The sequence below is a fragment of the Amblyomma maculatum genome, chromosome 8, assembly GCF_055883805.1.
Source record: "Amblyomma maculatum isolate TAMU_Amacu chromosome 8, ASM5588380v1, whole genome shotgun sequence".
NCBI classification, from domain to species: domain Eukaryota; kingdom Metazoa; phylum Arthropoda; class Arachnida; order Ixodida; family Ixodidae; genus Amblyomma; species Amblyomma maculatum.
Window position 1 is genome coordinate 126,192,501 of NC_139351.1, and position 27,340 is coordinate 126,219,840.

The 27,340-nt window shown below is 46.4% G+C and overlaps 1 long non-coding RNA gene across 2 annotated transcripts in view; it reads left to right on the forward strand.

Annotated features, from left to right (window-relative positions):
- Positions 1–27,340, forward strand: part of LOC146182501 (uncharacterized) — a 70,039-nt gene that overhangs the window by 27,221 nt on the left and 15,478 nt on the right. The window contains exons 3-4 of one of the 2 annotated variants that reach the window (XR_014700062.1): positions 3,054–3,196; positions 17,964–18,123. This is a non-coding gene — a long non-coding RNA (uncharacterized LOC146182501). The remainder of the gene's footprint in view (positions 1–3,053; positions 3,197–17,963; positions 18,124–27,340) is intronic. The other variant, XR_014700063.1, reaches the window with a different exon arrangement.

Below are 27,340 nucleotides of genomic sequence, written 5' to 3' on the forward strand. Positions count from 1 at the left end.
TTGCAAATCTTTCCTGCATTCCTGGGAAATCACTTAATGGCCGTATGCGTCATGCTCCTTTCTTGTCCTGCACGTCAGCGGACATGTCACTCTGTCGTCTCCTTTGGATAAGAGGCATTCATCACTGGAGGATAGCACTTCTCGACTGGAAGGGTGAACAAAAGAAAGAAAGCACTTCCTGCTATTTCCCGCAGGGGGACGTTTCTTTGTGTTTTTCCAGACGTTCTCTTGACAGGGTCAATTTGGCATTTGCAGGGTGTCCACAAAGCAAAACAGGCTTACAAAACAGGACTCCTGGAAACAGGCTCACTTAGAGCCATTGTACCAACACCACATATCCACAGCACTTATCCATGCCCACAGACGAACAATAGAGCGCGCAAGTGCGGATGATGCACGGTCGTAACAACGTTGACAATGCACTGGATCTTTGTTGGGCCGGACATTGTCAACAGAGTACCAACAATGGGACGATAGATTGCGCTCCCTTGGTTACGTCATACAAAGACATGCACAATACCGGAATTCATAAAATGTGTTTCTGTGTTGAAAGGTCAGAAATTGTGAAAACTGCTTCCGGTGAGATGCTATCGGCGACTTCTAGAAACGCACACGCAAATGAAGCGCTAAAACATGTCGCGTAAAATAAAGTGAAGATACAGTCAAGGAGGAGAAGGTCGAGGAATGCGTTCTGTCATCTAACGCAACGGCTGGCCCCGAAGAGAACGTTTGGACACCGGACATGACAAGATTCTGTACACCTACCGTATAAACATTAGAATATCCTTCCTTCAGCTTCTGATTATGTCCTAGATTACATATTGTCACGTGGCGACAAGTAAGAAGACTGCACAACATGGCGACAGGGCGAAAGATGATTTAATGACTGGCCTAACGCGAGGGCTCCTCTCGAGCTACTGCCGATCTTCTTCGTAACCCTTCCCGGGGCCACCGAGGTGGTGACGTGACGGCGAGGATGTTGAAGAAAAGATAGAAGAGCGTGATTTGCTTCCCACTACGATGACATTTGGGTGATCCGCTTTAGCTGGAATTCAATTATCCGCCACCAAAACATCCATGAGATCAATTGCGCGAGGCCGCGTCTGGCGGCTGGGCGAGTATTGTGTGTTCGTGTACTTCGGTTCGGTCCTTCCAGTCTTAAGGCTTGTCTCGGCAATGGTTGGTTCGTCTGTGCGCCTTGTCTTCAGATCCGGGGTGGGGGCGGGCCGGCGGCAGTTGCATCTGGTCGGGTCTGGGCCAGAAGGGCTGGGGCGAAGCTGCGCGGCGATATCAACGGGATCTGGGCCGATGGTCCCGGCGAACGGATAGCGTCGACGCTCGGAGATGAGGAGGACATATACCATACCTTCAGAAAAAATATTACGTGGTGATAAGAAAGAAGACTGCACAGCACGGCAACAGGGTGAAAGATGATTTAATGGTTTGCCTAGCGCGGGGGGCCCTCTCGAGCCACTGCCGATCTTCGCAACAATATATTTGCGGCTTGTCTTGGGTGACTGTTTTAGCATAAATATCTTTATGTCAGCGCCCAGCGTTGACCTTAGCCGCGAATTCATTGGGAATTGCAGGGCATTCGTTTTATTTCGTAGTGGGTCAGCCCTATTTACCCGTGACGCATTCTCTAGTTCAAGGTGAGCGGTCTATAACAAGTGGAAGCTAATTGAAAGCGTTTTCAAGTATAAAGGCACAAGAATAGCGAGATGTCCAGGGGCCAAATCACGCGATCAAATCACAAAACCCCTCACAAAGTTTCCAATTAGCCCTACTCCTATTGGTCAATATGCCCACCGGTAAAGGTCAACGAATAGAAACATAGAGAGTGACAGCTTTTGCTATGCGATGGTTGCGTGCTTGGGCTTTAGGTTTTCTGGTCTATTGACAACAGGCGCCACCTGCTCGCCACCAGTGGCTAGCATAGAAAATTAGGGATATTTTGTTATTTTGAGAAGAATGGAAAGTATAGACTGATGCCGTATGAAACGATGACAATCATAGTGGACCTTCCCTCCTTGTTAATACATTTGACCTAGAATATATTTCAGGCGCGTACAGCAGCTATATCTCGCTGTAATATAAAATCAATGTGATCCATAATTTTATGAAATTCCTGTGCTAATTTTGAGTGTTCTCTGCTGCGTTGCATGTGGTTGCAGCTGTGGAATGTAGAAGCGCATTTTCTCCTGTTGCATGTTATAATTCTCTGCGTAAGTAATTCTATGGACAGAATTGAGAGAGAGAGGGAGACAAAAAAAGTTTAATTACAATAGAAATTTAGCATTGCCGATATTCTGGTATAAGGTTACCGAAGTCACATTCTTTGTCAGCTACCCGAGGTGAAAGAGACTTGCCGCGCTGGTCCATGCTTAATAGAGAAACTGAATGGTAAGGGGAGAAGAACAGAGATTGTACCAGATTAGCTTTGGTTTCGTATATATTAGGGTTGGCTACGTCGTAAGGAACGGGCAGGCATGAGGTGTATTAAGTGGTCGAGCCGGAAAATTTGAAATTAGGCGGGGATGACGGATTTAACTGGGCCAGAAAAAGCTTTGCAGCAGTTGTTATAGAGAGGGTTTACGTATGTCGATGAAGTAGCGGTGTCTCCTGTCAAATCGATGCGGGGCCTATGACGTTCCGGTTTCGGAACCAAACGCCGTTCAGCTAGCTCGGACAATGCCTGTAGCCGCCGAGATCAAGCAAGCTGTTTATTTAGATGTCCTAATTATGCGTTGATTTCCCTCAGCCGCGCGCAGGCAGCACATGCCAGAGGGGCCAAATGGGCAGCTGTGCGGTCGTTGTGCTTCGTCCTTCGTGGCTGCGTACTTTTCGGATGGTAGGGGGGTGTTTCCTGCCTTTCTGGGAGTCTAAGTGGGCGCATGATTTTATTTTTGTCACTCCGGTCTTCGATCCATGACTCTCTCCGATTGCCAGCCCCGCAACCTGCGAACGGGACTGAGGGGAAAGAAGGGTTGCTCTCATGGTGAAGCAGCTGCCGACGACAGTTTCTCATTCGCGCTCTTCGCCGCTTCTCGTAGGTTCCCCAGGCGGGGAAGATCAGTGGTGGCTGCTAGAGTGATCTGGTGAGGAGGTGAGCCGCTTCCGGAGGGTGCAAGGATCCTGCCGATTCGCACAAGATGACGAACAAGGGATACCAGCCGCACGGTTGTGAACATCGGGGGTGAGTAGATGCTGTTTCTTATTATCTGGGATATCAGCGGGACTCAGAAGTCCACTTTGGTGGGACTATGCCAGGATGAAGTTTAGTGACGGTCTCATGTTTATCGTATCTGATTTTACGAAAATGATATCCTTAGGATTTGCATGTATAGCTTGCATTGAATTAGTGTATATCGCATAGCCGGAGGAGTACGAGGGTGTCGTTATCTGGAGTATTTCTAGGATAACACACGTCGAGTGCTCTGGATCATCTTGTAATTTGGACTGTGAGATATCGATGAATGCGATGGTGTATACTTCCGAAGCGTTGCGAAAATTATCTTGAACGTTTTTCCTGCGCTCGCATTATAAAGCTACATTTTCTACGAAAATCAATTGGCTGTACTCTCGAAGAAAAATTAGATGTGGTTTAGCTTGTAGCTAAACCCGCAGTTACGCGATAGCCATTTGAACGGCTACGCTTAGGTTCGGCTTGAAAGTAAAGACCTGACTTTTGCACATAGTAGTTTACTCTATGGTTTCAGCTTTATGCCATAGGGGGCACTTTTGACCACTAAAGTGTGATGAGGCGAAAGCCTTTATCGCGCGGTGGTCTGAAGCCCTCCACTACGGCACCTCTTTCTCTTGTTTACACTGCCACCTTCGCGATGACGCGATAGCGTAAGCTATCAGCCAACATATAAAGCCCCGCTTTAACCGAGCCGTATGAACGTGCCTGCGTGGCCTAGGGATAACGTGAATGCAAGGGTTTTGGCTGATTGTGATATTGTAACAGTTCTTACACAGAAGGACTACTGTAGCCGCTGAGCGAGGGCACCGAGAGAGCAGAGAACGAGGCCACCAGGATGATGATGATTATGATCACCTCAGACAAAATGGCATATACCCACGGCGGGGGATTGGCCAGGGTGCATTGTAGATTGAAAATATATATGTTCGAGGACTGGAGTATTCAGATAAATATGGATATTTAACTAGAGTTTGGAAAAAATAAAAAGGAAAAGAAAAGGTAATGAATTCGTACCTAGCATAGGAATCTACCTGTTGAAATTATGTAATTATGTATAGAATCGCACACTGGTTTTAAGGCATATCCCTTGACGCTTGCCATGAAGGACAGGAGAACTGGAATGGTTATTGGAAGGCCTAATCTCGAATGGGGAGTTGCTAAGTAAATTTTGCGGAGAGATGCGAGCCTCTGGCAGAAGAGAAAAAAATGATCTATGGATTCAATTTCTTTGCAAGACTCACAGAGGTCAGTATCGGATAGCCCCGAACGACGTAAATACAGATTTAGTTTCGGTAATCTGCAGCGCAAGAGAGTCATCACTTCGCAATAGCCTTGTAACACATGCGGCCACGCCGAGGCCATATGAGGTGTTGGTAATCTGGTGCAGAAAGGAGAGTCTTCTTACTGAGGTGACGGAGATGTTGGAAATTTTGAAATTGTGCTAAAGTAAACGATATTAGGTATGAGTGGAACAAGAGGTCCAGTAAGACCGGATTTTGCTAAAATATCTGCGCCTTTATTATATGTAATACTACAGTGGCCTGGGACCCATTGAAAACGCACATCTGAAATGTGAGGAGGAAGAAAAAAATAAAGGGAACGGCAAAGCAGACTGTCCTTCGAATTTTCGAGCGAAGACAGCACGGATAGGCTGTCAGAAAGAAAAATAACCTTAGAAATATTACTAGGGATTTTTGTCAAGTCCAACTTAATGGCCAGAAACTAAGCAGCGAAAATTGGCGTATAGTCTGGGACCCGAAATGATAACTCCAGTCAAGAGTCTGAGAGTATATGCCAATAGCTGCATTTTCATCCTGCTGAGACGCATCTGTAAAAATGGCAATACAGCTCGGAAAATTGTCTTGCTAATCCTCTATAAGGGCATATATACATTGGCAGACAAATGCTTAGCATTCCCTGAGAGGGTGTTATCAAATGAGATTATAGTGTCAGGCCTTCGGTGGTTAACTTGTACTAAAAAGGTTATTGATACTGAAAGTTTCGACAGCAGGGAATTGGTAAACACAACCTGAGGGAGCTTATACTTAGGCCAAATATTATCAAAGAAGTATGATGGGATCGAAGTAAATATGGGGTTAGCCACTCCAGGGACAGGCTCCAAAGACCTTAAATACGTTCGCAGAGTTAGAAGCTGAAACCGCGAATTTCTTGGGCACCAACAAACGAGAATGGAGCCGAATTCAAGTATTTATCGTATGTAGGTCTTACAAAGCAAGAGCAGAGTGCTTCCACGCATACCATATTTCTTATTGCTGATTTTTATCAACCGGTCAAGGGCACGTTCACCTTTAAGCACGTGGCTTCTAATTTGAGGCCTCCAGTCTAACTGTGGGTCGTATAATACACCCAAATACTTAATAGAATCAACCTGTGGGATTAGGACATAATGATAAGACAAGGAAATGATAACGGTGCTTGTCTGTGGGAATACTAGGACGGCACTTTTGTTGACATTTAAAGTTAGCCTTAGGCTGTCCAGCCAGACCTCCAAAGCATTTAGATAATCTTGCAACAAATAATATAGGTTGTGATTATTTGCGGCAGAAGCAAAAAAAGCTATATCGTCTGCATACACACAAACTTTGACGGCGGGTAAATAGGAATGTCACACATTAGTATATTGAACAATAACGGCGACAGGACTGCTCTCTAGGGTACACCTCTTGACTGGGTGTAAGTGTTGTAATTTAATGCATCCTTTGTGCAGAAGAATGATATATCCTTTAAACGTTCCCTAATTCACCCAAAGGTGTATAACGGAGTATGTATACCAGCTATCTCATGAAGCAAAATCCTGTATTTTGCGCTGTCGTACGCCTCGCCAATATCTAAAGTAACTACAGCTGAAACCTCATTTTGCCTCATGGCAACCCTAATACGACTCTCCAAGTCTGCGTGTGCGTTCCAAATCGAGCATCCCTGTCGGAATCCAATCTGAGCCTCGCTAAAGCCTTGGAAGAATAGAACATGATCCGTGAGACGAGAGCAGACTACCCGTTCTATAAGCTTAACTAAATTTGAAGTGATAGCAATCAGCCGAATGTTGTCGAGATCAAACCCCTACCCCTGGTATTTCAGTAATAAAATTATTTTCGATGTTTTCCAAGCTTGCGGAATCCAAGCTTTTTACAAAGACCAATTCACAATCTGCAATAGGTCCGAGGCAAAGTCTTTGAATAGTATTTTCAGCATGGCAACTGATATTCTGTCAACTAAAGGGGCAGCCGATTGCAGGCAATTAACTACAGACATTAATTCAGATATAGTTACCTCAGTGAAGTTTCTACCAAACTGCAATCGGGCTGAAGAAAAGGTAGTGCAAGCTAGCGCGCCGCAAAGACCTCGGACAATTGATTCGGATTGATCTAATTCATCTTCCTTTTTAGACAAAACAGTGGACTGGGTGGTATGAAAGGAGGGCAAAACTTTAATTTGTACGTTCCATGTATTTATAGAGAGATTTCCGGTTGACTGGGTTAGATAAATAGGTGCTCAGATTCGCATATATTCCTTAGCCTTGGACATTGTTCTTTTAAACGAAGCTGCAAAGAATTTGTAATTAATCCAGTTGTTTGGGATGATACTCCAGGCTAGGCGCTTCCATGCGGCTTTCCTCAAACGATAGGCCTTTTCACATTCTTCATTCCACCCGCTCGAATGAGTCTTATTTTTAATGGCAGACTGAACAGTAAACTCTGATCGCCGAGTTGCGTCTAAAATTGAAGACAATACTTCAGGACCGCGATTCGGTTTATCAGAAGGGGCAGATGACCTGAAGGCCTCTCCTAGACATTTCTTGAACAGGGTATTGTTGAAAATTTTACGCGATGTACCAGTTGACCTAATCTGATTACATGCAATGTTGAAAGTGATAGGGTAGTGGTCACTTGACGTACCGAAGTTTGTTGTAGACCACGATGATACTCCAATACCATTTTGTAGCTAATGTTAATCAATAGCTGAATGAGAAGTTGCTCTCATATAAGTATAGGAGCGACTAGTATAACATTGAACATCATTTCTAGACAACCAAGACCAAAGCAACCGCCCACTATAATCTATTCTGAAACCCCATATGACATGATGGGAACTGAAGTCCCCAGCCAAACTACGTTTGAAATAATTGTCAGCAAAGCTTCTAAACAATCTGTCCGGTTGAGGCAAGACCAGCCAGTCGCCCGAGGACTCGGTAGCGCGGCAGGCCACGCTCCGGCGTCTGTGTCCGGCGTCTGCTTCACAGTCCGGGGTACTGCGGTGTACCGCGGGGTACCGCGTCACGCCCGGGTACTGCAAAGTGCGGCACCAGTGCGGCAGCACAAGTGCGGCGGCCAGGCACGATGTAGCGGTCGAGCTGCCTCCGCAAGCTGTTCGCCGGATGGCGAAGCGCTGGGCAGTACCAGACCCCGGACCAGGTGCCCGGCAGGTGCTGGCGAGCCGGCCTTGTACGCCAGGCCCAGGACGATGAACTCCGCCGCCAGCGACGCCCAGGAACGTCCGACCCGTTCGCTTGCCGGAACAAACTCACGCGCACTGGCACGCCCCGCACGCGGCCACACTTCACTTCCTTTCGAGCCACCCGCACACTCGCCACAATCACCATCATCACAACCTCCCCCCGTTCCAAGACAGTTTCTTGCAACTGTTCTGGCGCCGGGAGGGGGGAGACGTGGCGGGAAATAAATGCACAAACTACACAAATAACCACAAAGCAGAAACACACAAAAATTCGTCACAATCCACACACCATTCTCAATCCACAATGCAACACACGAGTTCGTTTTTTTTTTTTTTTTTTCTAAATCCCGTTCCAGTCAGCAAAACACACTACTACACCTTTCACACACGGCTCATGTAATCGGCACCAACGTTATCGCTCCCTTTTATGTAGTCTATGCTGAAGTTGTATTCCTGGAGGAATAAACTCCACCGCAACACTCGATTGTTCATATGCTTCGCGGATTGCAGGTACTGGAGCGGCTGGTGATCAGATTGGATGGTGAAATGTTTGCCATACACATAAATATGAAACTTCTGCACTGCCCAGACAAGAGCTAGACATTCTCGCTCAATCGTTGAATAGCGTGTTTCTCGGGGCAGCAGATTGCGACTAGCGTAGGCAACTCGATGTAAAATACTATTGTTGCCCGTTTGCAAGAGTACTGCTCCGAGACTTATGGTGGATGCGTCTGTACGAAGCACGAAGGTTTTCGAGAGATCAGGAGCCTGTAAAATAGGAGTCTCACTGAGTTTTGCTTTCAGAACTGTGAACGCATGTTCATGCACTGGTTGCCAAGAAATGGCATTAGGCTGTCCTTTCCTGATGAGATCTGTCAAGGGCTTGGTGATTTCGGCATAATGGGGAATAAACTTCCGGTAATAACCAGTCAATCCAAGAAACGACTGCATAACTTTCTTTGTTGTCGGCCGTTTCGCCCCTAATATCTTGTCTAAGGTCTTTAGGAGGGGTTCTACCCTGCCGTTTCCAATACGGTGACCTAAGAAACAGATAGACGGCTCTCCTATTTCACACTTGCTCGGTTTTATGGTCAAGTGTGCCCGCTTGATCCTCGCGAATACTGTTTTCAGCGTTTCCATATGTTCCTGCCATGTGTCAGTGGCGATGACAACATCATCGAAGTAGTGGTAAACGTTCTTCACATCGCCCAGCACAGTCCTCATGAGTCGCGCGAACACCGCAGGGGCAGTTTTGATTCCAAACGGCATGTATAGAAAATGGTACAGTCCTGACATGCTAGAAAACGCTGTTTTCTCACGACTGTTGTAGGCCATTGGCACTTGCCAGTACCCTTTTGTGAAGTCAAACTTGGAAAAGCAAGTCTTCGTGCCGACAAGAGTAAGAACTTCCTCAATGCGTGGTATTGGCTCGCTGTCCGAAATTAATACTTTGTTCAGCTCCCGAAAATCGATGCAGAGTCTAAGTGTCTGGTCAGGTTTCTTTACGACTACTATTGGAGCATGATAGGGGGATTTCGATTTCTCAATGATCCCCATCCTCAACATTTCCTGCACCTCTTTCTCTACACTTTCACGTAGAGAAAATGGAATAGGGTACTGCGGAATATGTATGGGTTCATTAGATGTCAATCTGAGAGCGCACTCTGTGAATGTGGTCTTTCCCGGCAAGTCTGAGAAAATCCCCTCGAATTCTTGGAGCAAGCCACGCACTTCTTCAGCTTGCACTTCCGAGAGACTTGACGCCAACTTGACGTCCGTTGCGCACTGCGTTCGATGCAAGCTCACAGAAGGTAGTTCTACTGAGTCCTCTTCAGGTGTCTCTATGTCCAGTGAGGTGGAGTCGAGTTCAGCAGCTGCTGAGACTGGATGAATAGTCGGAGGGTTTCGTTCTTCGTACTTCTTCAACATGTTAATGTGAAAAATTTTCCTTTTATGTCCTAGGTCCACGATGTAGTCCACATCGTTTCTACGGTCTATCACATCGTATGGACCTTTCCACTGCATGAGCAGCTTATTGGATTCAGTCGGTAACAAAATCAGAACCTTGTCACCTGGTAACAGTTTTCTGGGCCGACTTTTCCGGTTATAATACAGTTTCTGTTTCTGACGTGCTCGTGCTAGTTGTTCGTGAGCAATCTGGCACGTAGCCTCCAAACGGTTTCTGAGCTCGACGAGGTAGGTGTACGTTGACCGAGTATCTCCATCGATATGCTGATTGGTCCAGAGCTCCTTCAGTACTGTTAGTGGTCCTCGCACATGACGGCCGTAAATCAACTCAAAAAGAGAAAACCCAAGGCTTAATTGCTTGTGGAACTTCTCGGTATGCAAACAGTAACGGTGCCAGATACCGATCCCAAGACCTAGGTTTTTCTTGGCACATCCTCTTCAGCATAGTTTTCAATGTTCCATTGAACTTCTCCACAAGACCATTTGCCATGGCATGGTAAGGTGATGTCTTCAGAAGCTTGATGGAAAGAAGACGACCAACTTCACTCATGAGCTCTGAGGTGAACGTGGCTCCTTGATCGGTCACCATTTCTTTCGGTATGCCAATGCGGGAAAACATCTCAACGAGCGCTTCAGCAACATGCACAGCATCAATAGCTGGAAGGGCGACGGCGTCTGGGTACCGTGTTGCAAAGTCAATCAAGGTGAGCACATATCGGTTTCCTTTATCAGACGTAGGTGAGAAAGGTCCTATGAGATCGACGGCCACTCGTTCGAAAGGAGTGGTAATCAGTGGCATGTTGCCTAAAGGGGCAATGCCAACTTTGCCTTTCGGTGTTGTTCTCTGACACTTATCACATGACTTAACGAATCGTTTAACATCTCCATGTATGTCAGGCCAATAAAAGTCCTGAAGTATACGATCAGTAGTACGTCTGATCCCTTGATGTCCGGCCATAATACTTTCATGTGCTATTTGTAAGACTGATTGCCGGAGTTTTTGTGGAACAACAACCTGCTTGAAGATCCTTCCCGATGTCATACAGTAATATCGATAAAGAATATCCTCTTCTTCACAAAAATGGTACGAATTACCTTTACCTGATCGGAATTCCTTATCTACCTTAAGGAAGAGCCGTTTTAAGGATACATCTTTCTGCTGCTCTTCTGCTAACTGGTCCTTTGTCATGTCACACAGGAGAATGGGTGGCACGCACAGCGGTGTTTTCTTTTCTGTTGGCTTAGCCAAGGCTGCAACACATCGTCTAAAATTCACAGGTCGCTCCTGTTCTCGGGAATCTTGCGAGGTATGAAGCTCTAGGCTGCTTGAGGTCATCCAGTCGTGATTGGGATCACCTGGGGCCCTGACACCTGGTATATTCCCAAGCACGAGATCATATAAGGGCCGCTTCATGCAAAGCGCGGTCACCTCGCCTTTGAAATATGGCGTGTCCACTGGTACTCTTGCCACCGGTAACTGGGTTACCGTACCATTGACAAGTACTATCCTCTCGGTCTGCCCTGTGAAGCAGTTCTTTGGGACCAAACCCCGGCGGACAATAACGACATTACTACCAGTGTCTCGAAGCACGCACACTTGTTTCCCCATCACAAACCCTTCTACAATGGGCATTCTTCCTGTTGAATTCTGAGGTGCGTCTTTACTGACCTGCGCCCAACTGCTAGAGTCGGATGGGCTCCGGGTCGTATGCCAGTCAAGATGATCAGCACGTTTGGGAGCCTGAATTGCAGAGCATGCGGCACTCTGTTCTTCCTCTTGGTGTCGATTCCTGCAGTTTTCGGCCTTGTGTCCGACCTTTCCACACGAGTTGCACTTGAGCACCGGTCTAGTGGACGTGCGGCAATCGGAAGCCCGATGTCCTGGACGATTGCATAACATACACCGCAACTGGGGTTTATTCGGCAGGCTGACGGAACTCTTGGTGTGAGGTTCCTCTTCGTCAGGGACTTTACCGATGTTCGAATAGTTCTGAGCTTCCAAGTATCGATCGGTTGCGTCTGCCATGATGTCGAGTGTCTTGCACTCCCGTTCTTTCAGAAACACAACGAGTTTCGGGTGGCAACACCGCAGGAACTGTTCACCGATCACATGATCGCGCAGGTCTTCAAATGTCTTGGGAACACTCGCCATTTCGATCCAATGGTCGAAGTAACCCGAAATCCTGGCGGCTAACTGCCTTCCCGTCTCGCCATCTTCTGCTCGAGCTTTTCGAAATTTCTGATGGTAACCTTGAGCCGTGAATTTAAAGCGCTGCAGAAGAGCCTTTTTGACCTTTTGATAATCTAATGAATCTGCAGCTGACATCCTGCCGATCACGGTCAAGGCTTCCCCAGTTAGGCACATACTTACGGCCATCGCCCATTTATCTTGAGGCCAGTCCTGTCCCACTGCCACACGCTCAAACCGTTGCAAATAGGCATGCAGGTCATCTCGTCGCTCGTCAAATAGGGGTAGCAGTTTTTGAGGGTTGAAAAGCTGTACTTGTGGCGCTGACACAATGGGCTCGATATCATCTGTCGTGTTGCTCCTCGCTCCTTCTTGGAGTCTGAGTTTCAATTCCAAGATTTCTTTCTCTCTCTCCGCGGCTATGCGACTTTGCTCTCTTTCAGCAGCACGTTCGGCCCTTTGCTCCGCGCGTTCCTTATCTATCCAGTCTCTCAGCTCGGAGCCTGAGAAACCCAGCTGAGCGCCCAACGCGGCTAGACGCTCTAGGTCCATCTTTGCTCAAACGTCGCGATGCGTGTGAACCCGTCCTCGACTCTCTGCCCTCTCTCTGAATGATTAGTTCCTTGAATCTACTAATTTTTAGGATCCTGGCAGGCTCGCCAAAATTGTGATGTTATATATGGGCCCAGGTCCGTTCAGGAGCTCTGGGCAGGTAGCAGAGCAGGTTCACAGACACACGGACGCTTTTCTTTTCTTGACCAATTAACGTAACTGGCAACAGACATGCATACAGCCTAGCTTATCCTAATAGGATATGTCCCAACACAAAACCGTCCTACTTCGGGTTTTCCGCTCGTGGACTAGATGCCGGTGCAGGCGAGTCCGGTTGAGGCAAGACCAGCCAGTCGCCCGAGGACTCGGTAGCGCGGCAGGCCACGCTCCGGCGTCTGTGTCCGGCGTCTGCTTCACAGTCCGGGGTACTGCGGTGTACCGCGGGGTACCGCGTCACGCCCGGGTACTGCGAAGTGCGGCACCAGTGCGGCAGCACAAGTGCGGCGGCCAGGCACGATGTAGCGGTCGAGCTGCCTCCGCAAGCTGTTCGCCGGATGGCGAAGCGCTGGGCAGTACCAGACCCCGGACCAGGTGCCCGGCAGGTGCTGGCGAGCCGGCCTTGTACGCCAGGCCCAGGACGATGAACTCCGCCGCCAGCGACGCCCAGGAACGTCCGACCCGTTCGCTTGCCGGAACAAACTCACGCGCACTGGCACGCCCCGCACGCGGCCACACTTCACTTCCTTTCGAGCCACCCGCACATCGCCACAATCACCATCATCACACTGTCCTACGGACGCCTGTGGGAAAGTAGATATTTGCAATTATGACCGGGACACACTGCGGGACAATTAACTCAACGGCAAGTATCTCACAATCAGGCCCAATAAATTCATGAACTACTTTAGCACGATGAACTAGATTTGTTGAAATCAATGTTAACAAGCCTCCGCCCATGCCGTGTGGGCGATCAGCTCTAAAAACACGGTAATTTTTAACTGTGAAAGGACTATTAGGAGAGAGCCAAGTTTCTTGCAGTAAGATAATATCAGGGGTAATTTTAAGAATAAGGTGCTGTAGGTCGTCGAAAGAGGATACGATACAGCGACAATTCCACTGGAGTAGAGAGATTCCCACCATGATTATTGCTTTAAAAATGAGGCAGCAACAGCCTCTTTCAACACATCCGTTTTCTTTGCAATTCCTTGAGTACCTTTCTTAGATTTGACATGCGGATGGTCCGGTTTATTAGGAAAAGAGGAAGCACGACGCTTCTGATATGGGCAGGCCATCTCAACATCGGACTGACATGCGGTAGAAATAGGGATTGAGTCAGTATCGTTTGCATCCACAGGCGTGGACGCAGAAGAGGAGGTAGGTTGAATGTTATCTATTGTTTTATAGGAAATAGAGCAGGTAGACGGGGTTAGAGTATCTAAGAACGAAGATGCAGCCTGCGCGGAAATTACGTGCTGCAAAGCATCGCTGAATGTAATAATCAAGCGATCAAGTATCCCAGCAACAGCCTTCTCTACTAACAGCAACAACCGACTTTGTTAAGCTTGCTTCAACATCAGGAGTTGAGGTGCGGACAACATTTGCGTAAGCATGTTTGTTTGTTTGTTTGTTTGCTACTAGGGCATAAGTATGGATGCGAGAGTTGGACTGTGAAAAAGGCTGACCGCCGAAGAATTGACGCGTTTGAATTGTGGTGCTGGCGAAGACTCTTAAGAGTTCCTTGGACTGCCAGAAGATCAAATCAGTCGATATTGTCGACCATAAACCCTGACTGCTCATTGGAGGGTCAAATTCTAAAGTTAAAGCTCAGCTACTTTGGTCATCTGATGAGAAGAGAGGAGTCGCTGGAGAAAGATTTGATGTTGGGAAAGGTTGAGGGTCGCCGGAGAAGGGGTAGGCAGCGAACGCGATGGTTAGATGGAATTCTCGAGGCATTGCAGATGAAGCTATGTGATGTTAAGAAGATAGTGAGAGACCGGAAAGCGTGGCGTGACATGGTCCATAGGGTCACGAAGAGTCGGACACGACTGAACGCCTGAACTGAACTGAACTGAGGGCATAAGCTTCACCGCGCGAGCACCTGTCGCGTTGAATAATGTCTAGGACACTCTGTTCATCGGCCCTCTTTGGACAAGTGCGTTCATCGGCTGTGTGACTGCATTGGCAAAGGCAGCAGTTAATAGACTCAGAAGTGCACTGATCCGAAGCATGATCACCGCTGCAAACGCGGAAGTGCGTTGCCGACTTGCACGATTTGGCACTGTGCCCAAAACGCCAGCATTTTTTGCATTGTAATGGCCGAGGATGCAAAGGGTCAACACAGTATATAATTGGCCCAACTTTAATTTCACTACCAACACCGGCCTCAAGAAGGCTTTCAAGAATCTCTGCTGGCGTAGCGTAGGAATCAACCCCGCGGATTATTCCCTTCACGCATGCAAGCTGGAATAAATGCATCCACAGGCACTGAGACAAATGTAGTACAATGCAGTAAGTCAGCAACGCAGTCCAAGTCATCAGATTTGCATAATAAACCTCTCCTACCAAATGTTCGCATCTCCGAAATCTGCAGGTATCGGCTGGTTGCAGCTTTCAGTTGATCTTGGATTAGACGAGGATTTTTTATTTTAATTAATCCATCTCCAACAGGAATAAGTGCTACAGGGATATGTTTGACACGATTTGCAGAAAAGCATTTTAGAGGTAGGTTATCTGCCGGCAAACTGGCGAACCAGTTTGCCGGACCTGAGCCCGGCGAAGACAATGTCATGACCGTAGCCCTAGATAGGCATGAGACCTAAACCATAAAGGGGAAACCTGGGAGAATCCCCCACTCGCGGAACGGCCTCACCAGTTCACAATCAGAAGAGTCCAAGACAGGCAGAGGGCCAAGCCGCAGTGGGTCAGGCAACAGGAAAAGAGTTGCAGAATCGCAGAGCGGAGACGCACGGGCAAGCTCCGAGTTCGAGCCATTGTTTCCAGTATCCAGGCCACCAGGAAAGAGGCCTACACTTGAACGTTGTATACGTCTACTTCTTCTGATTGCGCTCCTTCTTCTTCTACCTCTATGCACGTGTCAATATAACCCTTCCATATGAAACGAGAGGCCCGAGTTGGCAGCCCCTGCCAAACGTAATGTCATGAAGCCCTACGTCCAGTTGTGCTCGGCCATGTCAGCTGCCAGCTACCACCTCCCACGACTTCTTCTTATTCTTCTTCTTCTTCCTCTTCTTCTTTTTTAATTCTTTCTTCGCTCTTCGGACAGACACTGGACAGGCGCGGCGAAATGACGAGACTGTGGCCAATGTAGCTCTCGCTACAAAAACACTTCAAGGCAACTTTGGAACATCATAAGATACCTTTATGGACGTATTTATAGGAAAGGTCGAAGACATAGAAATATATGACCTCTGATGCTTGTTTAGGACTCACAATGGGTAATCAAGTCTGTGGCGACAAATCGGTCAGGTGCGTTTTTGAAAATAAAGGGCAGAAAACTACCGAGGGAGGTTCTTCGGATATATTGATTTTTCTGGTGCTCTTATACAGTATGTGAAAGATTTCGTAGAATTTGTCCCAAATTTCTGGGCATGAGGTAGTGGTAAGTGGTGGGTCAGTGTACAACGACCCAGGCTGTATATGTTACGATGTGGCTGTCACGCGCAATGAAGTAGCACCTGCTCCGGCCTGAACTCACATTGGCGCGCCCCGCCGGGGTGGCGCAGTGGTTACGGCGCTCGACCAATGTTCCCAAGGACGCGGGATCGAATCCCGGCCTCGGCGGCCGCTTTTCCGTGGAGGCGAAAAGCGAGGCGCCCGTGTGCTGTGCGATGTCAGTGCACGTTAAAGAACCCCAGGTGGTCAAAATTTCCGGAGTCCTCCACTACGGCGTCTCTCATAGCCTGAGTTGCTTTGGGAAGTTGAACCCAACAAAACAAAACAAACAAAATCACATCGGCGCCATCTGTTAGCGTCAAGGGGATCTGGGCATGCACAGTAGAACCTGCGGTGGCGGATCACGGTAAACTAAAGCTGGAGAGTTTTAGTTAGTCCAACAACGCGCTCGCAAGGCAAAGCGACTGACGATGCAGGTAGGGGGAGAACTATCGGGCCAAAGCGATGGCCACTTATGGCAGTGCATGGAGCCATGAAGTACGGGGTAGCATTGGCAACCGTGGTGTTTAAGTATGGTGTCAACGCGTAGGCGACATGGGAGAAGCGAAAGGTTGCGTTCTCGCGTGCTTGATTCTTCCCACACCAAGGCTGGTTCACAGGCGACTAGCGCAGATCGCGCGACTCGATTCGTCACGGAGGAGGAGACTCACGACAAGCACATGAGCGACGCCAAGTGTTCATATCTGCATGCGACTCGCTTCCAGGTGCCTCTCGCTCCGAACGAGACTTGACGAGTGAGATTCGGTTTGGGCGCCTTTTCGAGCTTTTTCGTCTGCTGCCCTGCACTCGATCGTCAGTTCGGTCTCCCGAGGCATGGATATGTACGATTATCTGAGGAAGAAGAATTGATCGCCATGCTGATGTGTAGTGCTGCTGTGGCATCGCAAAATGCTTTAGTTCAGCGAAAACGGAAGCTGCGGTGCTGGGTGCGGCCTTGTTTGCGGTCCCGCGAAATTGTAGGCCAGGCGAATCGTCTCATTCCCGAACTACGAGCGCTTGACGAAGACTACTACCGCGAGTGTGCCTCATTTTCACAACTTGACATCCGTGTTTCACCACGTATCAATCTTATCTCGCTATTTTTATTAGTTTCATCACAATGCCACCTCGAACTATTGACACGTTGCAGGAGCTGCTGAAAAGCGAAATTGCTAAGCAGGATACGAATTTCAGGCACGCGTTCGAGCCATCCGCTTAGGTAACAAAATTGATGAAAACAAAAAATGAATTTTCGAGAGTCGACGCAATCTTAACCGTTTAAATGGGATACACGAAACCAATATTGCGTCTTAAATATTTTTTCTCACTGCGAGCGAATCAATTTTATTTTTTTTCTGCCTAGTTTGCCCTCCTAACGACTGTCGTCGGCGTGCAATATTGGGAATATGACTGTCGGCTGTTTCTTTGAAACTCAATCGCGCTTTGCTGGCACGAAGGCTGTGGTAGTCTCTACTGTATTGACTGTAGTTCATACGGCTTATGCCGCCTTACAGTTTTGTTCTGAAAACTTCGTTTGTTATGTGTTTCTGCTAAAGTGCTATCGTAAAGATGTTAGTATATGACATGCAAATGCACAGTCATGTGTATGTAAGTTGTGATAGACGAACAGCCACTCAATCTACATTGCACAAGCTCGAAGTTGTCACTTAATTATACGAATCTTTTAGAGATAATAGGAAGTCCGCCTAGTTACTTACGTGACTGCAGTAATCATAATTTTGACAAATACCAATATGAATTTACGTGGCCACTCTACACGCACCACAAGAATTGAGTCAAAACTTTATCTTGTTCTAACTTATGCTTTACTGAGAGTCAGCGATGTTTTGGTGCCTTCGGTTGTTCCCTCATTTCTGATTTTATGCACTTCCTCTTTCTTAGGTTCTTTGCTGTAGGCCGCACACTGGGTAGCCTGTCGTACGACGTTTTGGTGGGCAGATCTACTGCCTGCACAATTGCAACTGATGTGTGCAAGGCATTATGGCAAATTTTGAAGACGTTGTACCTGGCCAGGCCAAATACAGCTGATGAGTGGATCAGGGTAAGTCGGCATGTTCAAAATCCCTACATGTAACAATGGAGCCTTAACTACAACATCATGTGCATAGGAATATTTTTTATTCATGCATTTTTTGTGGATTTAAATTTAGGGTACATAACGTATTAGCATAATTGTTTTTCATGCATTCAGTAAAAGTACAACCTTTTATTCATTAAACATATTGGGGCAGAGTTTAAAGCGCGGTGTAATTTCCCACATTGCATTGGGGCCATTGACGGCAAACACATCCACATCGAGTGCCCGTCTAGCTCTGAAGTCTTGACCGCGATTATAAGGGTGACTTCAGCAAAGCACTCCTTGCTGTCAGCGATGCCCAATATAAGAAAAATTGGCCCTTTTCATTGCGCGAATGTTTTTTGAGCAGTTATGAAATATAAAGGCACCAATTGGCAGAGCAAGGAGTGAATGCACCATATATCTTCATTATATGTAGTCATGCTGATGGCGATATGACCTTGTGCGTTATCATGCACACAAGGCACTTACGCTGAACGAAGAATGCTGAACGATACGGCATGAAAACCCCTCTTGTTTACTACCTTACGAGCATGGAGTGAGCCTCGTAGACGATGGTAAAAAAAAAAAAAAGATATATGCATGAATGTGCACTGTCCCGTAACGTACGTACGCAGGCGTCAAGGGGGTCCTTTAGGTGCCACTCTGGAGAATTGGCATGGGGGTCAGTGATTTCCACACGTAGATCTCGTTTCTGAAGCTTTTGGTAACATAGTGTTACGGACTTGGTATCAAGCAGAGCACGGAGGAGAGAAGAATGAAGATGAAGAAGCGTTTGTTTCTGGGGGCTAACAGATCTCACCTGCATCCTGTCGTAAGAAGTGTGAATTTTTAGTACGTGCATCTAAAGGCAATGCATCACCAAAATGGTGGAATGCAGATTGTTCGCGCGATTATAGAAGAAGAAAGGCTGCATGGAAGAAGCTCCTTCACAACCAGTGCCCCAAAAATTGGCATGATTATAAATTTTTTGCAGCTGCATTTAAACGCACAGTCGCACAAGCGAAACATAATTATGATAATGAGTATTTCAATTACCTTTCACAATCTAATAACCGACGTGCACTTTTCAGGTTTTTAAGATCGCGGAAAAGATTCCTGTCTCAGAAAATTTACCCTCATGTGTTTCGACTCCTCAAGAAGCTCTTAGAACAGTAGAAAACATCGCTAAAGGTTTAGAAAAGCGTTTTTTTTCAACACTTCTCAAATACCCTACGTTAGTAGGCCCAGTATATACGGTTAAGGACGTTCCTAAAATTACTTTTTCTCAGCTTTCTTCGATTATAATGACGTTGCCAACTGCTGCGCCTGGCCCTGACGGAGTAACGTCAAAAATGTTAAAAATCCTCTTTGAAGTGTCTCCAAATTCCTTGTTAGAATTGGTAAATTATTCAATTATTCATTCTTGGATACCTGGTGACTGGAAACTAGCCAAAGTGATTCCTTTACGGAAACACAATGGTGGTGGCTATACTTTGGAAAATATCAGACCAATATCTTTAACATCAAACTTGGTAAAATTAATTGAAAGGGTCGTACTCAAACGTGTTACCGAGTTTGTCGAACAAAAACATATTCTTAGTCCCTGTCAAATCGGATTTCGAGCAAAATTTTCAATATGAAATGCACATACCGACCTTGAGAGTCGAATTCTTCTTGCGCGGCGCAAAAAAATGCATGCTGCATTGGTGACTCTAGATATAGAGAAGGCTTATGATAGTGTAGAGCCCCGAATTTTATTGCACAGATTAGAATCGCTATGTTTTCCACAATACTTAATTGATTGGATATCTACATTCCTACAAAACAGACAATTTTACTGTTCATTGAATGGAGTACATTCTAGCAAATATCAACAAACCAGAGGTGTCCCTTAAGGTGCAGTTCTCTCGCCCGTGCTCTTTAACATTTTAATGAGTTCAATTCCCACTCATCAGGAGATCTGCACGTATGTCTATGCGGATGACATCGCATTCTTTACGGCTGCACCTGACATTCAATCCCTCAACAGGCGCCTGCAATCGTACCTAAGCTTCCTTCAAAATTGGTTAGATGACTTAAGATTTAAATTAAATATTAAAAAGTGCGCGTTCCTTGTTTTCCAAATTCAGGATCCGGTAACTCTTGCTCTAACATTTAAGCAGGAAATGATTCCTCAAGTTAAGTCTTTGAAATATCTAGGGGTGATTTACGATGACCATCTGGCATGGAGGGATCACATTGAACATGTTGCAGCGAAGGGGGCACGTGCTGTGGGTATGTTGCGCAGGTTAAGCAGTCCAAGGTCTGGGATGCGGCGAGACGCACTATTAATGATTTATGTTATGTATGTCCGCCCAATTATAGAATTTGGATCTGTGTTATTTTCTGGTTCACCTGCTTACAAAATTCGTCCGCTTGTTCTTTTAGAGCGGGAAGCGCTTAGATTATGCCTTGGGCTCCCCAAATTCGTGGCTAATAATGTATTATACCTTGAAGCCCGAATACCACCGTTAATAACTAGATTACAATTCTTGACTGTCCAGACGTATCTGAAAATATATGAATCACAATTCCACCGCTCCATATCAATTTTTTGTTGCGAGCCAGACTCCTTTTTTGGAGTCGTATGGCCTCGGTTTCATACCCCGCAGGTAATTCTAGTGCAAAATCTGTTACAACCTTTGCACGTAGTCCTTTCTAACATCTTTCCAACAAAAGTAACTGCATCGTCGGTTCAAATTATCTTTGATGACATTTTCCCAAATAATGCGAAACACTTAGCACCTCACATTTTAAATTTTACTCCAATTTTCCAGGCGGTGTTGCTGGCGGTGGTGCTTGCTCTGCGCAAACTAGACACAACATACTCAACAGTGGCTGTAATTACAGACTCTTATTCTTTGTGCTTGTCGCTTTCTTCGAATATGGACTCGCAAATTTTAAACACCTTTCTTTCATTGCTCCCCTCACATTTGAGGCTCATACATATAGTGTGGGTACCAGGACACAGCAATGTGACAGCCAATGAGATTGCAGACAGACTAGCCAAAGATTCTCTGAACGGCCCTGTATTGCCCATCCTCCCGGCAACAGCGTACATAACAGCAGCAAGATTTCGGCGGCGTGCCTTATTAAGCACGCAGTCTGGATCTATTTTATCCTCGGATGACTACCTGCACTTCAAGTATTCGTGGAATAGGAAATCATGTCAATCAAGGCAGACTGAGGTCTCTCTAACAAGGCTACGCTGTCGTATTCCGCCCCTAAATTTCTATATGCACAGGTCTGGTTTGGCGCTTTCTCCTGTCTGCGCATTCTGCGGGGAACCGGAAACAATAGACCATTTCTTGATACTTTGCCGCCGTTTTACCATGATGAGAAAGCGGTACTTAGAGAAGCCGTTACAACAGCTGGGTCTTAATTTGAGCAGCCAAATTTTATTATCGTTCGGTGCCACCATGCTTGGGTACAGCCACAGGTATGTTTTCAACGCCATTCAAAACTTCTTAATAGAAACAAAACGTCTACCTGGCTAATATGCTTTGAAGTTTTAATCTGTACATATAAATTTTACTATTCTCTTACTGCGTGCGTTAGAATTTACTCCTATATATTTTGGTATATCATATTTACATTTCCTATTCTATTCCCTAGCATTTATTTTTTTTTTTTTCCGATGTAGTTATACATCTCAAAATCTAATATCTCTGCACCCCAATTCTTGGCCGATCCCCCTGTGTGGGTATGTGCCATCACATTAGAGGAGAACAACAACAACAACAACACCTGGTCCGGCTGCCACAGAACTGTAAATAAACACCCGCTTTCTTATTTCACCGTAACAATATCATTGAGGTCGTGACTTGGCTGTCTTACTGTCAGCACCCAACGATGGCGTCGGGCATACGCTGTGAGAGGGAAGGAGAGGATTTCATGTCTTTTGTTCTTCGTGGAACGAATGTGTTTTGACACCAGGTTACTAAGTTTATAGAACTAGAACTCAGCACATGCGTTAAAGTTCAGCTTGTGATTTGATTTATCAGGTGTAACGTGTCAAAGCGATTCAAATAATTAAGGATGGCACAGTCGAAGGCTCCGGATAATTTCTATCAGCTAGGTTTTTTTTTTTAACATTCACTGATATCGCATATGGCACGTCAACCGGTGTTCCGCCTCCATACAAACACGGCCGCCGCAGCCGGGTTCAATACCAGGTCCCCTGGCTCTGAAGTCGATTGACTAACCACTGAGTCACCGCCGCGGGGTGTTTGATTAATCTGCCGTACCAGTCTTGCACGAATTAGTGCAGATTACTAGCAGATTTAGTATAAGCTAAGGAATCTATTGTCAGAGAAAGATTGCTAGCGACGACGGACCAGGAAGAGGAGGACACACACGTATGCGCTCATTAACTTTATTTTGTAATACAGCCGATCCGCGCCTTATATACAAAGACAAAAGTGCGCATGAGCACGGTTATCAGAGTTCAAGCATCCAAGGAACGGCATCTCATATTGAACACAATTAACCCTGTGACACTGAATGCGTCATCATCATCATCATCATCATCAGCCTGATTATACCCACTGCAGGGCGAAGGCCTCTCCCATATCTCTCCACTTAACCCGGTTCTGTGCTAGCTGCATCCACTTGACCCCTGCGAACTTCTTAATCTCATCCGCCCACCTAACTTTCTGCCGCCCCCTGCTACGCTTTCCTTCCCTTGGAATCCAGTTTGTTACCCTCAGCGACCATCGGTTATCCTCTCTTCGCACTACATGTCCTGCCCATGTCCATTTCTTCTTCTTAATTTCCACTAGAATGTCGTTAACTTGAGTTATTTCTCTGACCCACTCTGCACGCTTTCTATCTCTTAATGTTACCCCTACCATTTTTCGTTCCATAGCCCTCTGGGTTGTCCTCAACTTAAGTAGAACTCTCTTGGTTAGCCTCCACGTTTCAGCCCCATAGGTGAGTACAGGCAAGATGCAACTGTTGTATACTTTCCTCTTGAGCGATACCGGTAAGCTGCTAGTCATAATCTGCGAGTGCTTGCCAAATGCGCTCCATCCCAATCTTATTCTTCTTGTTATTTCCTTTTCATGGTCCGGATCTGCGGTTACTACCTGTCCTAAGTAGATATATTCGCCTACTACTTCCAGTATTTCGCTACCTAATGTAAACTCCTGTTCCTTCCCGAGGCTGTTGAACATTACCTTAGTCTTCTGCATATTGATTTTCAAGCCTACCTTTCTACTTTTCCTGTCTAGGTCATCAATCATTATTTGCAGTTCATCTCCCGAGTTGCTTAGCAAGGCAATGTCATCAGCAAATCGCAGATTACTGAGGTATTCTCCATCTAGCCTTATCCCTAGCTGCTCCCATTCCAAGTCTCTGAATACTTCCTCTAAACAAGCTGTGAATAGTACTGGGGAGATTGTGTCTCCTTGCCTAACACCTCTCTTTATGGGAATTTTGTTACTTTCTTTATGCAGAACAATGGTTGCTGTGCAGCCACTATATATATCTTCCAGCACTTTCACGTACGGCTCGTCTACCCCCTGATTTCGCAATGCCTGCATCACCGCCGAGGTTTCAACTGAGTCAAATGCTTTTTCGTAATCAATGAATGCTATGTATAAGGGCTGGTTATATTCCGCACATTTTTCTATCACCTGATTGATGGTATGGATATGATCGATAGTAGAGTACCGTTTCCGAAACCCTGCTTGATCCTTTGCTTGATTGCAGTCTAAGGTTGTCCTGATTCTATTAGCGATTACCTTAGTAAATACCTTATACGTAACAGACAGTAAGCTGATTGGTCTGTAATTTTTAAGGTCCTTAGAGTCCCCTTTCTTGTGAATGAGGATAATGTTTGCATTCTTCCATGCTTCCGGTACCGTCGATGACACCAGGCACTGCGTATACAGGGTGACCAGTTTTTCTAGCACGATATCCCCCCCGTCCTTCAGCAAATCTGTAGTTATCTGATCCTCTCCAGCTGATTTCCCCCTTTTCATAGTTTCTAGTGCTTTCTTGACCTCGTCCTTCGTCACTGGTGGAACGTCTGACTGTTTTTCCCTGACGCCAATCTCATTACGGTCCTGACTACTTTGGCTACTGTAGAGATCTGTATAGAACTCCTCGGCTACTTTGACTATCTTGTCCATATTAGTGATGACGTTGCCCGCCTTGTCCCTTATCGCATACATCTGGTTTTTGCCTATGCCCAATTTCTTCTTTACCGCTTTAAGGCTTCCCCCGTTCTTTACAGCATGCTCAATTTTCTCCATGTTATACTTCCTTATATCGGCCACCTTGCGCTTATTGATTAGCTTTGATATCTCGGCCAATTCGATCTGGTCTGTTGGATTGGAAGCTTTCATACTCTGCCGTTTCTTAATCAAATCTTTCGTCTCCTTAGACAGCTTACCGGTATCCTCTCTAACTATCCTACCGCCTACTTCTACCGCGCACTCAGTAATGATATCTCTGAAATTATTGTTCCTTGCCTCTAGGGTAATGTCGCCATCCTCAGTTAGAGCTGAATACCTATTCTGTAGCGAGATCCTGAACTCTTCTGCCCTCCCCCTCACCGCTAATTCGTTGATGGGTTTCTTTCTTACTAATCTATTGCGTTCCTTCTTCAGATTTAGGCTAATTCGGGACCTCACCATCCTGTGGTCACTACATCGAACTTTCCCGATTACCTCTACATCCTGCACAATGGCGGGGGTTGAACACATTATGAAGTCGATTTCATTTTTAGTCTCTCCGTTAGGACTTTTCCATGTCCATTTTCGGTTCTTCCGTTTGCTGAAGAAGGTATTCATGATTCGTAAGTTATTGCGCTCTGCAAACTCAACTAGTAACCCCCCCTGCTATTCCTAGAACCAATGCCATAGTCACCTACTGCCTTGCCTCCTGCCTGTTTTTTCCCTACCTTGGCATTGAAGTCGCCCATTAGTACAGTATATTGCGTCTTTACTTTTCGCATTGCCGATTCTACATCTTCATAGAAGCTTTCAACTGCCTGGTCATCATAACTACATGTAGGTGCATAGGCCTGTACAACCTTCAGTTTATACCGCTTATTAAGCCTAATTACGATGCCTGCAACCCTCTCATTAATACTATAGAATTCATCTATATTACCCGCTATATACTTATTGACAAGGAGACCTACTCCTAGTTGTCGCCTCTCTGGTAAACCTCGATAACACAGTACATGCCCATCCTTCAGTACAGTATATGCCTCATTCGGCCTCCTAACCTCACTAAGCCCTATGACATCCCATTTCATGCCGTCTAGTTCCTCTAACAGCACTGCTAAACTAGCTTCACTAGCTAGGGTTCTAGCATTAAACGTTGCCAGGGTCAGTTTCCAATGGCGGCCTGTCCAGCGGAGCCAGGCTTTCTTAGCACCCCCTGCTGCGTCACAGGTCTGACCGCCGCCGTGGTCAGTTGTTCCGCAGCCGCTGGTGACTGAGGGCCGAGGTTTTATGGAGCTTATCATAGGAGGTTGTGGCCAATTACTGCACCAGGGTGGCCAATTCCTGTTCTGGTGAGGGAGTGCGTTTGCCGGAGGTGTTCACCGGCATCAGGTCGCACCCCAAACCTGTATATGCAATTCCATCGACACGCGGATTTTTTTTCTTTTTTTTTTTTTTTTTCATCCGGTGGAGAATTGCGCGGCACCGGGATTTGAACCCCGGTCCTCTTGCATGCGAGGCGGATGTTCTACCGCTACGCCACCGCTGCACTGAATGCGTGGGGCGGGGCAAATGCAAAGGAACACAACGAGGCACACATGAAGCCCAGATAAAACGATATTGAAGGGAGCCAACAAATAACATGGCTGAAAGCGAAAATGAATGCATGATACCAATAACAAAAATAACAAAACAGCGTGGGCTCAGTCAAAAAGCCAAGGCTGTAATTCTCGAGCGCGTTGGCTATCCTTCGGACGTACAAGCTATACAGTCAACGACTAACATTCCTGTTCCGTACCGGGCAAGAGTATATGTGTCCCCGCTCCCAAAGAACATGTCTCCAGTCCACAACGAAGGCAGAAGACACGCCCGAGTGAATTATCTTAAACGTGCAGTGGAACGCAGTCCGAAAACTGTCTATGTGGATGCCGCTCTATACGAGCATACATCGAACGCAGCAGCAGCCGTGGTGGTGGGCTCTTCATACACAGAAGTCTCCAGCATGTGCATCCCGCACTTTACTATCACAGAAGCGGAAGTGGCGGCGATCGTGCTGGCCATTACCTACGGAGACGCGAACAATCGAGAGCTGCACGTAATCACCGACTCACAAGCGGCGTGTCGGCTCCTTCTTGCAGGCAGAATACCTAAAAAATTAGCTCGCTTCACAACTAACCCATTGGCTACAACCTCACAGCTCAAACATCAGATCACTTGGGTTCCGGGGCACTCTGGATTGGAAGGTAATGAGGTCGCGGATAGGCTAGCTCGAGGTCACACAAACCGAGCGGCCACCAATCCCGATCTCAAAACCAGCATTCCTGTCCCAGCGACTTACAGCGCGCTACTTAAGTTCACGTAGGATTTATCCCCCTCCGCACAAGGGTCTAAATGCACAAGAAATGCGGGAATGGAGACAGCTCCAAACCAACACTTACCCCACCCTACATCAATACAACATAATGTTCCCAGAACACTACACAGACATATGCCCTTGGTGCAACGACCAGCCCACCAGCCCAGGCCACTGAGGTCTTGAAATGAAGACTCCACTTACTGCCCCCCCGCCCCCCCCTCTTTTTTTTTCGTTTTTTCTTTTTTCCTTTCTCTTTCCTTTTTCTTTTTGAAATAAAGTTCTCTCTCTCTCTCTCTCTCTCTCTGTAAATGTCAGCGAAGATAAAGGCGCTAAAATAGGAAAAAGGTTGGAAAACATGAACAACAACTAAAAGACGCTGAATGAAAACACTTAAATCTAGTCAGACAAAACCGAAATAGGCAAGTAAAAGGACACTGACAAAAAGGTCATACGCCCAGCAAACTGAAAAACAGGACGGGCTAAAGAAACAAACCACAGATGCATGAAACCTTATGGCAATAAAACGATGAGGCAAAGACAGAATAGCTCGATTAAATATTACGGCAGGCGAATGCGGAACTAACCAACAGAGGCGAAGACTAGCGCTTTTTCTCTGACAATGAATAAC